The sequence below is a fragment of the Salvelinus alpinus genome, chromosome 36, assembly GCF_045679555.1.
Source record: "Salvelinus alpinus chromosome 36, SLU_Salpinus.1, whole genome shotgun sequence".
NCBI classification, from domain to species: domain Eukaryota; kingdom Metazoa; phylum Chordata; class Actinopteri; order Salmoniformes; family Salmonidae; genus Salvelinus; species Salvelinus alpinus.
The window spans coordinates 858,299-873,642 of NC_092121.1; the positions used below are offsets into that span (position 1 = coordinate 858,299).

The following is a 15,344-nucleotide window of genomic DNA, read 5'->3' on the forward strand; positions in this document are numbered from 1 at the left end:
GTTAAAGTCACAGACATTATTTTAAAAGTTTTAGAAACTTTAGAGTGTTTTCTATCCAATATAATATTACATGCATATCCTAGCTTCTGGGCCTGAGTAACAGGCAGTTTACTTTGGCCACGCTTTTGATCCGAACGTCAAAATACTGCCCCCTAGCCCAAAGAGGTTAACATTAAGAGTATCCATTGGCTCTTCTCTTCCATCATTGAATTCATACTGGAGCAGGGGAGTCGGGCACCTTCATTGTTGATTCTGAGGGAAATTAAAACCGTTGGTGTTCTGATTTCCCATCTGCCATGGCTGTCCTCCATCATTAACTTGTCCTTCTTGTCCATGGGGCATATGTAGCCCAAGGGGAGCATTTCCAGCTCCGGCCGATTGGTACTGTGGCTGAGATTCCTCTTCCAGACACAAAGTTTCCTCTTCCCCTGTGGTAACCTCTTCCTCTTCCATTTTCCCCACACTGAAAACTCACATGCCCAACTGCCCACAGGTCCAGCATTGAGTGTTGTTCCATTCACGAAGGGCTCTGGCGGACCCACCTAATTTTCCAGTCCATGGTTGTGGGTCACCATAATGTTGAGTGGTGAAAAGCACATACCCTTCAGGCACCAGGTTCACAGGTGTGACGAATGTGACTGTGGGGGAGCTGCAGGCTGTGGTTGTGGTGAGCCTGTAGAAACAACTTGAGCAGATGTCTGGATCCTCCAGTCTGTTCCTTTTTGTAGAGTGAGTTGGTGTGGCGAGGGAAACTCCCTCCAAGAACTGTGCCTCCTTTTTCTTCCGGCACCATCATTCCCATCACATTTTCTGAACCACCTCTTCAAAACCAAAATAACATTAAGTAATGATCGCTGCATTACCTCCCAATATATAATGGATGATTAACGCTGAATCACCTCTTCAAAACCAAAATAACATTAAGTAATGATCGCTGCATTTCCTCCCAATATATAATGGATGATTAACGATGAACCACCTCTTCAAAACCATCATAACATTAAGTAATGATCTCTGCATTACCTCCCAATATATAATGGATGATTAACGCTGAACCACCTCTTCAAAACCAAAATAACATTAAGTAATGATCGCTGCATTACCTCCCAATATATAATGGATGATTAACGCTGAACCACCTCTTCAAAACCAAAATAACATTAAGTAATGATCGCTGCATTAGCTCCCAATATATAATGGATGATTAACGCTGAACCACCTCTTCAAAACCAAAATAACATTAAGTAATGATCGCTGCATTACCTCCCAATATATAATGGATGATTAACGCTGAACCACCTCTTCAACACCAACATAACATTAAGTAATGATCGCTGCATTACCTCCCAATATATAATGGATGATTAACGATGAATCACCTCTTCAAAACCAAAATAACATTAAGTAATGATCGCTGCATTTCCTCCCAATATATAATGGATGATTAACGATGAACCACCTCTTCAAAACCATCATAACATTAAGTAATGATCTCTGCATTACCTCCCAATATATAATGGATGATTAACGCTGAACCACCTCTTCAAAACCAAAATAACATTAAGTAATGATCGCTGCATTAGCTCCCAATATATAATGGATGATTAACGCTGAACCACCTCTTCAAAACCAAAATAACATTAAGTAATGATCGCTGCATTAGCTCCCAATATATAATGGATGATTAACGCTGAACCACCTCTTCAAAACCAAAATAACATTAAGTAATGATCGCTGCATTACCTCCCAATATATAATGGATGATTAACACTGAACCACCTCTTCAAAACCAACATAACATTAAGTAATGATCGCTGCATTACCTCCCAATATATAATGGATGATTAACGCTGAACCACCTCTTCAAAACCAACATAACATTAAGTAATGATCGCTGCATTACCTCCCAATATATAATGGATGATTAACGATGAACCACCTCTTCAAAACCAACATAACATTAAGTAATGATCTCTGCATTACCTCCCAATATATAATGGATGATTAACGCTGAACCACCTCTTCAAAACCAAAATAACATTAAGTAATGATCGCTGCATTAGCTCCCAATATATAATGGATGATTAACGCTGAACCACCTCTTCAAAACCAAAATAACATTAAGTAATGATCGCTGCATTAGATCCCAATATATAATGGATGATTAACGCTGAACCACCTCTTCAAAACCAAAATAACATTAAGTAATGATCGCTGCATTACCTCCCAATATATAATGGATGATTAACACTGAACCACCTCTTCAAAACCAACATAACATTAAGTAATGATCGCTGCATTACCTCCCAATATATAATGGATGATTAACACTGAACCACCTCTTCAAAACCAACATAACATTAAGTAATGATCGCTGCATTACCTCCCAATATATAATGGATGATTAACGCTGAACCACCTCTTCAAAACCAACATAACATTAAGTAATGATCGTTGCATTACCTCTCAAATTAATAATGGATGATTAACGCCGAACCACCTCTTCAAAACCAAAATAACATTAAGTAATGATCGTTGCATTACCTCCCAATATATAATGGATGATTAACACTGAACCACCTCTTCAAAACCAAAATAACATTAAGTAATGATCGCTGCATTACCTCTCAAATTAATAATGGATGATTAACGCCGAACCACCTCTTCAAAACCAAAATAACATTAAGTAATGATCGCTGCATTACCTCCCAATATAGAATGGATGATTAACACTGAACCATCTCTTCAAAACCAACATAACATTAAGTAATGATCGCTGCATTACCTCCCAATATATAATGGATGATTAACGCTGAATCACCTCTTCAAAACCAAAATAACATTAAGTAATGATCGCTGCATTTCCTCCCAATATATAATGGATGATTAACGATGAACCACCTCTTCAAAACCATCATAACATTAAGTAATGATATCTGCATTACCTCCCAATATATAATGGATGATTAACGATGAACCACCTCTTCAAAACCAAAATAACTAGTACTGGTAATAGTCACCCGTATTACACACCCAAAATAAAATAGATGATCATTACTGAATCACCTCTCAAAATAAAAACTAGTATTTCAATAATGGTCGCCTGCATTATTACCCAAAATTGAAATTAAAATCATCAATCATTAATTTCATTCATCCTATGCATGCATACAACATGCATTTCACCAATAGTCCGTTACGTACTTTCTCCAAACTAAGATCTGCCTATATCATATTCAACGTGTATGTCTATCATTTAGATTGAGTGAGGTGCCACTTACTTGTTAGAGGGAAACCACACCAGTAAATGCCATTTAATTACAGACTTAGATTAAACGAGTGTCTGTTTACCTTGTTTAATTTGGAGCTCTGGCACCATGGTGTAGAATCTTTCCTTGTCAATCACCATTGGCTCATTGGTGAAATTAGCATTATGACAATATATTTAAATAAATAATTTAAAAACCTTTATTAATGCAATTGCAGACAGAAGTTGACAAACAGGAACATAGCACGCATGTTTCTGAGTAAGTTCTGCATCAAACAAAAGGTCTCAAGTTGTTTTGTTACACCCTCAGTCTAGCCTGGTGATGTCACTACCTACGTCAGTACCTTTTTACTCCTGAGACCAAAACCCTGCCTACCAAGCTATATAAACAATGGCTTTTAATGTTATCTAAAAGTCCACTCCCCAAAGTTGATTTCTTGTGTAATGTTTGACTAGTCTTATCTCCTCCACTCCCCTGCAGAGCTCCTTCTTCACAGTCACACATTACTCAGAGGGGCCTCTTTTTAATGAGGCAGAGAGAGAGAATTAGAAAACAACTGTGGAACAATATTAAAACCTCATCATGTATATATATTGTTAATCTGTAGTCTAGGACCCTATTCATGTAAGGAGGGAGGGGTCTTATAACCCCTCCCCTTCTATTAATACAACATAAGAATAATCAATTATTCTAATACATCAAACATTTTGGTACAACCCTTTTCATGACCCCTAGGTGAACCCGACAGTAGGGAAGAGGATGATTTAGGTGACCAAGACACAGGCCTAGAGCTTGATTTACTTGTCTGCCGGTTATTGTCATGCAAAAGACCTGACCTGAAGGTAAATGACTGTTAATTAACATAAACAAGTTTAGCAACTCCAGGCCTCCACTGTCTACAAGCCTCATACAAACCACTGTCTACTACAAGCCTCATACAAACCACTGATGAGCACCCTTCGAACATCTACATTAAAAAACTGGCAGCATACTGGCAGCAATATCCTTGCCTGTAAAGACCTTTTTGTGCAAAGCAATGATGACGGCACGTGTTTCCTTGCAGGTAACCATGGTTGACAGAGGAAGAACAATGATTCCAAGCACCACCCTCCTTTTGAAGCTTCCAGTCTGTTATTCGAACTCAATCAGCATGACAGAGTGATCTCCAGCCTTGTCCTCATCAACACTCACACCTGTGTTAACGAGAGTATCACTGGCATGATGTCAGCTGGTCCTTTTGTGGCAGGGCTGAAATGCAGTGGAAATGTTTTTGGGGGATTCAGTTAATTTGCATGGTGTCAGGTTTTGGCCAAGACTGTTCGGGGTTTGGTCACTAGATGTCCCCATTGCACCTTTTTTGTACCTTTTGTTTTTCTTGCTCTAATTATTGTTTGCACCTGTAGGTCATTCCCTTGTTAGTATTTAAACCCTGTGTGTTCCTCAGTTCCTTGCCCAGTGTTTGTAAGTTAGCACCCAGCCCCAGCCCAAGCCTTGTTTTATTCAGATATTTCTCTTGTTGGATTTTCCAGAGGTTCTCTGGTTTAGTTCTTGTGTATTATTTGAGTAGTCTTTTGAGGTTTGTTTTTCCCTGCTGTTTTTTACCACTTTGTGGAGTTTCTTTTGTATTTTGGAGGATTTCCATTTTGTGCCTTTTGGCTTTATTTTTGGACATTGTGGATTTAGTTTCTTTGCCTGAAGATTTTGTTCTTTAATTAAACCACCATCTCTAGTACTGCTGTGTCTGCCTCATCTTCTGGGTTCTGACGATTATTAGTGACTGTTTCTCGCACCGGGTCCTGACAGAAACACTGAGCCATTATAATGAACCCAGAGGCAGCCAGTACCCAGGATTTTTTTTTCATGCTGTCCCACCACGAGGGGACTGTCCAACGCCACGAAGCTGCTCTGGTTCAGCAAGAGGCCTTAATGGCTAGACATTCTCAACTTCTGTCAGAGATGCTGACTTCCATAAAGCAGATTTCGGATCGACTTTCCCCGGCAACCGCTTCTGCTCCAGTTCATCCGATTCAAGTGCCCCTGGCAGTTAACCCCCTGGCTGAACCTCGTCTGCCGCCTCCCCAACGGTTCTCAGGGGATCCGAGTGTTTGTAAGGGGTTTTTCACCCAATGTTCTCTCTCCTTTGAGCTGCAACCATCGTCGTTTCCCACCGACCGGTCCAAGATAGCATATATCATCACCCTGCTGTCGGAAAAGGCCCTAGCCTGGGCTACTGCTGTGTGGGATGCCCAAAGTCCCTGCTGTGCCAGCTACTCTACCTTTGCTGAAGAATTCAAGCGAGTGTTTCAAGGTCCTACCAACGGCCCTGACTCAGCCAAACAGCTTCTGACTCTCCGCCAAGGTCGGCGCAGCGTGACGGACTATGCCATCCAGTTCCGCACTGTGGCAGCAGCAAGTGGCTGGAACGACGAGGCGCTCACAGTGTGTTTTTTGAAGGGTCTTTCTGACACCATCCAAGATGAACTGGCCACTCGGGAACCACCGGACAACCTCGAGTCCCTTATCAAGTTGGCTTCACGCATAGACCAGCGTCTGAGAGAGAGAGAACTCAACCGTAGACCGCTCACCCTAGCTCCTATCGGTTCCAGCTCCGAGTCTCCACCTTTATCCTCGCTGGCTCCACCAGAACCCATGCAGGTTGGACGCATCTCCCAGGCTGAGAGAGACCGCCGGATGAGGGAGCGATGCTGTCTATATTGCGGCAAACCGGGCCATTTCCGCTCCACGTGTCCCGGGCTCCAGGGAAACGCACTCTCCCGTGCAGGCCTGGGAGGACTGTAACGGGAAACATAACCTCCTCCCATCCATCCAACTCCCGCCTGCTCATTCCAGTTACCCTTTCCTGGGACGACCACGAGTTTTCTCTTCAAGCCTTGGTAGACTCTGGAGCCGCAGGTAACTTCATGGATGGGGTCTGGGCGAAAGAGAATGGCGTTCCTTCTGAACCTCTGAATGACCCCATAAGGGTTACTACGTTGGATAGAAGCCCTTTGGGATCTGGACTTGTTACTCGTGCCACTACCCCCTTGCGACTTTCAGTTTCCCAACACCAGGAAGTGATGAACTTTCATCTGATCTCCTGTTCCGAGTTCCCTCTCGTCCTTGGTTATCCCTGGCTTCACAGCCATAACCCTCACATCGACTGGTCTGTGGGCACTATCAAGCAGTGGGGTCCTACGTGCCAAGCCACTTGTATCTTCCCGAGTTCCCCGAGTTCCCCTTCCGAGTCTCTAGAATCCATCGACCTGTCCCGAGTTCCCGAGTGTTACCATGACCTCAAACTGGTATTTAGCAAACAGAGGGCCACCAAACTACCACCCCATAGACCTTACGATTGCACCATCGACCTGTTTCCGGGGACCTGCCCTCCCAGGGGTCGGATCTTTTCCCTTTCTCCCCCCGAACGAGCTGCTATGGATACCTACATCAAGGACGCTCTGGCAGCAGGCCTCATGCGTCCATCTACCTCGCCGGCGGGAGCAGGGTTTTTCTTTGTGGCCAAGAAAGACGGTGGATTACGACCTCGCATCGACTACCGGGGACTCAATGCCATAACCGTCCGTAACCGCTACCCGCTACCCCTTATGGCCACAGCCTTTGAGCTGCTCCAGGAAGCAGTTGTCTTCACTAAGCTTGACCTGCGGAACGCATACCATCTTGTGCGGATCAAACCCGGGGACGAGTGGAAGACCGCTTTCAACACGCCTACTGGTCACTACGAATACTAGGTGATGCCCTTCGGCCTGACCAACGCTCCGGCTGTGTTCCAAGCGCTCATAAACGATGTGCTTAGGGATATGCTTAACATCTTCGTGTTTGTTTACTTGGATGACATCCTCATCTTTTCGAGCTCCCTTCAAGAACACACTAAGCATGTCAGACAAGTGCTCAAACGCCTCCTAGACAGCCATTTGTACGTTAAGCCGGAGACGTGTGAATTCCATTCCTCTCGAGTACAATCCCTGGGATTTATAGTGGAACCCGGTCGAGTCCAGATGGACCCCAAGAAGGTAGGGGCGGTAGCGGATTGGCCCACCCCCAAGTCCGTTAAGGAAGTTCAGCGTTTCCTGGGCTTCACCAACTTTTACCGCAAGTTCATCAAGAACTTCAGCTCGGTGGCAGCCCCTCTCTCAGCTGTAACCAAGGGTGGCAACACAAGGTTTCTGTGGGGAAGAGAAGCTGAGACGGCCTTCCAAGGACTCAAGCAGCGCATCCTCTCTGCTCCCATCCTGACACTACCAACGGCGGATGAACCTTTTGTGGTGGAGGTAGACGCATCAGAGGTTGGGGTTGGAGCTGTCCTGTCTCAGAGGGGTGAAGACAAGAAGCTTCATCCTTGCGCCTTCTTCTCTCACCGGCTTACCCCGGCCGAGAGGAATTACGATGTGGGGGATCGTGAACTCCTAGCGGTTAAGATGGCATTGAAGGAATGGAGACACTGGCTCGAGGGGGCTTCTCAACCGTTTCAAGTGCTTACGGACCACAAAAATCTGGAGTATATCCAGCAGGCGAAGCGGTTGAACTCCAGACAAGCTCGATGGTCTCTTTTCTTCAGCCGATTTCAGTTTATCCTCACCTATAGACCCGGGTCGAAGAATCTCAAACCGGACGCCTTGTCACGAATCTACTCTCCTGCCATTCGAGAAGATACTGACATGACTGTCCTTCCGGCCGCTAAGATCGTGGCTCCGATCTCGTGGCAAGTGGAGGATACCGTGAAACAAGCTCAAGCCATCGAACCGGGCCCTGGAGGAGGTCCTGCTAATCGGTTGTTTGTTCCCAAGGCAGCAAGGTCCCAAGTCCTTCTGTGGGGGCACTCCTCTCGCCTCACCTGTCACCCGGGCGTAGGTCGCACCTTGGAGTTCATCCAGCGTAAGTTCTGGTGGCCCACCATAAAAGAAGACGTTGCCACTTTCGTCAAGGCCTGTTCCATGTGCTGCCAGGGCAAATCTTCTCACCTCCGCCCTCAAGGACTCCTTCACCCTCTATCTATTCCCCACCGACCCTGGTCCCATATCTCGTTGGACTTTATTACTGGCCTTCCTCCGTCCCATGGTAATACTACGATCCTAGTCATCATCGACAGGTTTTCTAAGGCGGCCAGGTTTGTTCCCTTGACCAAATTACCTTCTGCCATGGAAACAGCGGAGTTGGTGATTAACCATGTGTTCCGAGTCTTTGGGATTCCGCAAGATATGGTTTCCGACAGAGGTCCCCAGTTCGCCTCAAGGTTTTGGAAGGCCTTCTGCCAACTCATAGGGGCCACGGCCAGTTTATCTTCAGGGTACCATCCGGAGTCCAATGGTCAAACTGAGAGGATGAATCAGGAGCTGGAAACCACCCTCAGATGCATGGTTTCCAACAACCCGTCCACATGGTCATCATTCATTGTTTGGGCCGAGTACGCGCACAACACCTTGTGCTCCTCCTCCATTGGTATATCCCCGCATGAGTGTCAGTTTGGCTATGCGCCTCTATTGTTCCCGGACCAGGAGGCAGAAGTCAGAGTGCCTTCAGCCTCGAGGTTCATCAGACGCTGTCGGCTTACGTGGAAGAAGGCACGTCTTAATCTTCTGCGTTCCTCTCAGCAGTACCAACGACAAGCCAACAGACGTCGCCGTCCCAGTCCTACCCTGTACCCCGGCCAGAGAGTATGGCTCTCAACTAAGAATTTACCACTACGGGTGGAGTCTCGCAAGCTGTCCCAGAGGTTCATCGGTCCCTTTAAGATTGCCAGGAGAGTCAATCCCGTTACTTTTCGCCTGCACTTACCCAGATCCCTTAAGATCAATCCAACATTTCACATTTCTTTATTAAAACCTGTTGTTTTTTCTCCCCTTATCCCGGCAGGCAGACCTCCCCCTCCGCCCCGTGTCATCGGTGGCCAGTCGGCTTATACCGTCCACCGGATACTGGATTCCCGCCGGGTGCAGCGGTCCTGGCAGTATCTGGTGGACTGGGAAGGCTACGGTCCCGAGGAGCGCTCCTGGGTTCCTGCCAAGGACATACTGGACCCTGACCTCATTCGTCAGTTCAGGACCCTCCACCCTGAGAAGGCTGGTAGGAACGTCAGGAGCCGTTCCTAGGAGGGGGATTCTGTCAGGTTTTGGCCAAGACTGTTCGGGTTTTGGTCACTAGATGTCCACATTGCACCTTTTTTGTACCTTTTGTTTTTCTTGCTCTAATTATTGTTTGCACCTGTAGGTCATTCCCTTGTTAGTATTTAAACCCTGTGTGTTCCTCAGTTCCTTGCTCAGTGTTTGTAAGTTAGCACCCAGCCCCAGCCCAAGCCTTGTTTTATTCAGATATTTCTCTTGTTGGATTTTCCAGAGGTTCTCTGGTTTAGTTCTTGTGTATTATTTGAGTAGTCTTTTGAGGTTTGTTTTTCCCTGCTGTTTTTTACCACTTTGTGGAGTTTCTTTTGTATTTTGGAGGATTTCCATTTTGTGCCTTTTGGCTTTATTTTTGGACATTGTGGATTTAGTTTCTTTGCCTGAAGATTTTGTTCTTTAATTAAACCACCATCTCTAGTACTGCTGTGTCTGCCTCATCTTCTGGGTTCTGACGATTATTAGTGACTGTTTCTCGCACCGGGTCCTGACACATGGCAAAGAGGGACTTTGCAATTAATTGCAATTCATCTGATCACTCTTCATAACATTCTGGAGTATATGCAAATTGCCATCATACAAACTGAGGCAGCAGACTGTGAAAAGTAATATTTGTGTCATTCTCAAAACTTTTGGCCACGACTGTACTATCAAAAAATTGTGACTTGATTCTCAAAATTACATTTCAAGTTTTGACTGCGGTCATTACTCATGACTGCCGGTGTGGCAGTCACCACAACACCACAAAACTAGTTAAGCTACCACAGTATCCCCTTCATCTTTTTGGATTGCAAAACTAAAGAGACACACCAGACAAGACTCAGAGACAGCAACAGAAGAATAGGATAAGATCATTTTGGCTCATTAGACAGGTCAGAGTCTATGTTTGAAGTTGTTGAGTGGTTTTTGGCAATACACTGTAGATGTATGTGTTCAAAAGTAGCCCCCAATGTCTTCAAATCCTAGGGGAGAGGAGCTGCTACCCCTGGGGAGAGAGGAGCTGCTACCCCTGGGGAGAGAGGAGCTGCTACCCCTGGGGAGAGAGGAGCTGCTACCCCTGGGGAGAGAGGAGCTGCTACCCCTGGGGAGAGAGGAGCTGCTACCCCTGGGGAGAGAGGAGCTGCTACCCCTGGGGAGAGAGAGGAGCTGTTACTCCTGGAAAGAGAGGAGCTGCTACCAGGAGAGACTGCGACCCTGCTCGGGAAGAGCTTAACGATTGGTGATTGTTGGGGCACGTTTGTCAGGAGCTTCAGTGATGAAGACTGCTGAACTTGCTGATGTTTCACAATATGCCATGTCTCAGTCACCAGGTCTCAACACAATAGAACACAACCATCAACAAAACACCAAATGATGGAATTTCTTGTGGAAGAATGGTGTCACATCCCTCCAATAGAGTCCCAGACAGTTGTAGAATGTATGCCAAGGCACATTGTAAGAGCTGTAAAGAGAGAGGGAGTCAGAGAGAGAACAGGAAGAACCTGATATGAAATTGAGCAGAGCAAACAAAAGTAACTTTCGACGACCGAATGATCATTCCAGACTGTTTCTATTGAGAGAGAGATACAAGGTAAGACAACGATTGTTATGTGTATTAATATAGTTGATGATATTGTTATGTGTATTAATATAGTTGATGATATTGTTATGTGTATTCATATAGTTGATGATATTGTTATGTGTATTCATATAGTTGATGATATGGTCATGTATATTCATATAGTTGATGATATTGTTATGTGTATTCATATAGTTGATGATATTGTTATGTGTATTCATATAGTTGATGATATTGTTATGTGTATTCATATAGTTGATGATATTGTTATGTGTATTCGTATAGTTGATGATATTTTTGGTGGACAGTGTTATAATAGTCCTCTTCTCCTTAAAATGTATTTGATATAAATTAGATGAATTCGTTCTGTGCCCATCTGTGTTTCCCAGGATGATCGCTCCTGCACTATATAGAATCTAAAAGGGTTCTTTGGCTCTCCCCATAGGATAACCTTTTGTAGAACCCTTTTTGGTACTAGGTAGAACCCTTTTGGGTTCCATGAAGAACCCTTTCCACAGAGGGTTCTACATTGAAGCCTGAAGGGTTCTACCTGAAACCCAAAAGAATCTCCTATGGGGACAGCCAGAGGACCCGTTTGGAACCCTTTATTCTAAGAGTGTACTGTATCATAGGTCTATAGACTTGTCTTCTCAAAACAGGTTTAAAACACAACAAGCAACAAACAAACATTTTCTCTTTCTAATCTACTGTGAATGCTTTTCACTCAGGATGGTTTGTTGTGTGAAAGAGACAATAAATATTGTGGAGAGACTAACAGCAACTTACACTTCCTCAAAACAGGTTGTGTGTATTCATTAGTGCCCACCGTAACAAAACGCTTGGCAACATAAACCAATTAGGTCACACAGTACAGCGTTTAGAGTAAACTGTTTCTGTAACATTTTAAAACTGTTGGCTGTGGAGTAAACAAATGAATACAACCCAGGGTGTTGCCTACGACTCGTCATGTTTATACCTGCCTGATGCTGAAACCTGAATGTAGCCTGAGGGGTGTACTATGATACAGGCTTGATATACTGGTTTTCTAAAAATAGCCAGCTTCAGTTAGATTCACGTTCCAGCTCAGGCCTCACCCATAAGAATATACAGAACAGAACAGAAAATATCTCAATGACTTGACATGTTCTGGTTGTGAATTCAGACTACAAGGTGAGAATCCTGCCAGGGATTATTGTAAAGTGTGTAGATAAATTAAATGTATGGTGTAATGTTAGTATAGTGAATGGAAGTAAAACATTCCTAACAGTAGATCAATTAAATGTATGGTGTAATGTTAGTATAGTGAATGGAAGTAAAACACTCCTAACAGTAGATAAATTAAATGTATGGTGTAATGTTAGTATAGTGAATGGAAGTGAAACACTCCTAACAGTCTACTTCTACTGAGACAGGTTGGTGTCAGTTTAATCAAACAACATGGAGCTGACTGGACGTGGTCAAGTCAAATTCAATATATTAATATTCAGATATTATAGTTCTACATCTAACATTTCATATGATAATGTAATTGTATCATAGTTCCACTATAGTGTTGTGATCCTCTACATTTCATATGATAATGTAATTGTATCATAGTGTAGTGATCCTCTACATTTCATATGATAATGTAATTTTATCATAGTTCCACTATAGTGTAGTGATCCTCACTATATGAGCCACGTCACAATTCCAACCAAGTAACCCCATAGCCGCCGATGCGTAGGGTGTGTGCAATTTCACACGTGCAAGGATCGCTTCCCTGCCTTGCTGTTCGCTACATTGGTGTCAGAAGGGGAATGGATGCTGTGAGGCCATCAGAACTCACGGCCCGGACGTGTGAGGGGGCTGAGTGGTCGACTTCCTGTTCGGAGGGGCACTGTGAGCCACATTACAATTCCCACCATGTGGGTTAACACTATTGGTGCGATGCGTAGGGTGTTTGCCTTTCTCACTTAAATCGCCATGAGAACCATTTAATTATTTCTCCAGAGCATTATGGGACTCTAGAGACTCAACCTTTGTAGAATCACAATCACCTTTATTCAATCAAGTTCATTTACACATACAGTACCAGTCAAAAGTTTGGACACACCTACTCATTTAAGGGTTTTTCTTTATTTGTACTATTTTCTACATTGTAGAATAATAGTGAATACATCAAAACTATGAAATAACACATATGGAATCATGTAGTATCCAAAAAAGTGTTAAACAAATCAAAATTTAGATTTTAGATTCTTCAAAGTTGCCACCCTTTGCCTTGATGACAGCTTTGCACACTATTGGCATTCTCTCAACCAGCTTCACCTGGAAAGCTTTTCCTACAGTCTTGAATTAGTTCCCACATATTCTGAGCCCTTGTTCGGTGCTTTTCTTTCACTCTGCGGGTCCAACTCATCCCAAACCATCTCAATTGGGTTGAGGTCTGGTGATTGTGGAGGCCAGGTCATCTGATGCATCTGATGAAGCACAGTGTGGAAGAGGTGAATGACATGCCACCGGGGTCTGACAATCTGGATGGATTTTTTTTTAGGATAATGGCGAAAGATATTGCCACATCTTCAATTTAAGCTTACTAGAAAGTGTGTGCCCTCAGGCCTAGAGGGAAGCTAAAGTAATTCCGCTACCTAAGAATAGTAAAGCCCCCTTTACTGCCTCAAATAGCCGACCAATCAGCCTGTTACCAACCCTAAGTAAACTTCTGGGAAAAAATTGTGTTTGACCAGATACAATGCTACTTCACAGTAATCAAATTGACAACAGAATATCCACACGCATATAGGGAAGGACACTCAACAAGCACAGCACTTACACAAATGACTGATGATTGGCTGAGAGAAATTGATGATACAATTATTGTGGGGGCTGTCTTGTTGGACTTCAGTGCAGCTTTTGACATTATTGATCATAGTCTGCTGCTGGAAAAACGTATCTGTTATGGCTTTGCACCCCCTGCTATAATGTGTGTAAAGAGTTACTTGTCTAACAGAACACAGAGGGTGTTCTTTAATGGAAGCCTCTCAAACATAATCCAGGTAGAATCAGGAATTCCCCAGGGTAGCTGTTTAGGACCCTTGCTTTTTCAATCTTTACTAACGACATGCCACTGGCTTTGAGTAAAGCAAGTGTGTCTATGTATGCGGATGACTCAACACTATACATGTCAGCTACTACAGTGAATGAAATGACTGCAACACTTAACCTCTTGGAAATAGGGGGCGCCATTTTCACTTCTGGATAAAATTGTGCCCAATTTAAACGGCCTCGTACTCTGTCCTAGATCATGCATATGCATATTGCATATTATTATTATTATGCATATTATTATTACTATTGGATAGAAAACACTCTGAAGTTTCTAAAACTGTTTGAATTATATCTGTGAGTAAAACAGAACTCAGTTGGCAGGCAAACTACCAAATAGGAAGTGAAAATTCTGAAATGGGTCTCTGTGAAAGGCATTGCCTATTCAATTGCCTTGTATTTATGGATCTGTATGCACTTCATACGCCTTCCACTAGATGTCAACAGGCAGTAGAACGTGGAATGAAGTCTCTAGCCTTTTCTGGGACCGGATGGGACTCGTTGGAGTGAGAGGTCAGCCATATTGGTAGTACTTGGCTAAGCACGAGGGTTTGTCATATGGTTGGTTGCAATTCGTTAGGTAGACACGAAGAAATGCTCCGTCTGGGACGTTATTGGATATATTTCTGAAAAACATCCTAAAGATGGATTCTCAACTGAGTTTGACCAGTTTATTCGACTTTTATTATGACTTTTTGAATTTTTCGTCCATGCGTAAAATCTTCATGGATACCTGAGCTCCACCATGCTAGCCAAAGTTGCTAATTCGACAGAAGAAATGGACATTCTAAAACAAAACAACGATTTATTGTGGAACTAGGATTCCTGGCACTGCATTCTGATGAAAGTTCATCAAAGGTAAGGGAATATTTATGATGTTATTTCGTATTTTTGTGGACTCTTTGGACTCCAACATGGCGGAGAATGGCTGAGCGCTGTCTCAGATTATTGCATGCTGTGCTTTGTACTAAAGTAATTTTTTTAAATCTAACACAGCGGTTGCATTAAGAACCAGTGTATCTTTAATTATATGTGCAACATGTATTTTTCAGCAAAGTTTATGATGAGTTTCTGTTAGATTACGTGGCTGTCTAAAATTACGCCGGACATTTTGGTGCCATATGTGACCATGGCACAATGTAAAACCATGATTTGTAGCTATAAATATGCACATTTTCAAACAAAACATAAATGTATTGTATAACATGAGGTCATAAGTGTAACGGCAGCCTTCCTTCTCTTCAAGAGAAGAGGAGGTGTAGCAGGGATCGGACCAAGACGCAGCGTAGCTCGTGTTCAACATGA

At 43.5% G+C, this 15,344-nt stretch overlaps 1 protein-coding gene across 2 annotated transcripts in view; it reads left to right on the plus strand.

Annotated features, from left to right (window-relative positions):
• The first annotated feature begins 9,896 nt into the window (after window positions 1-9,896).
• LOC139565275 (NLR family CARD domain-containing protein 3-like) overlaps window positions 9,897-15,344 on the plus strand; it is a 41,353-nt gene continuing 35,905 nt past the window's right edge. For both annotated transcript variants that reach the window (XM_071385473.1, XM_071385474.1), the window contains exon 1: window positions 9,897-10,967. The gene's annotated coding sequence lies outside the window, so the exon portion shown is untranslated. The remainder of the gene's footprint in view (window positions 10,968-15,344) is intronic.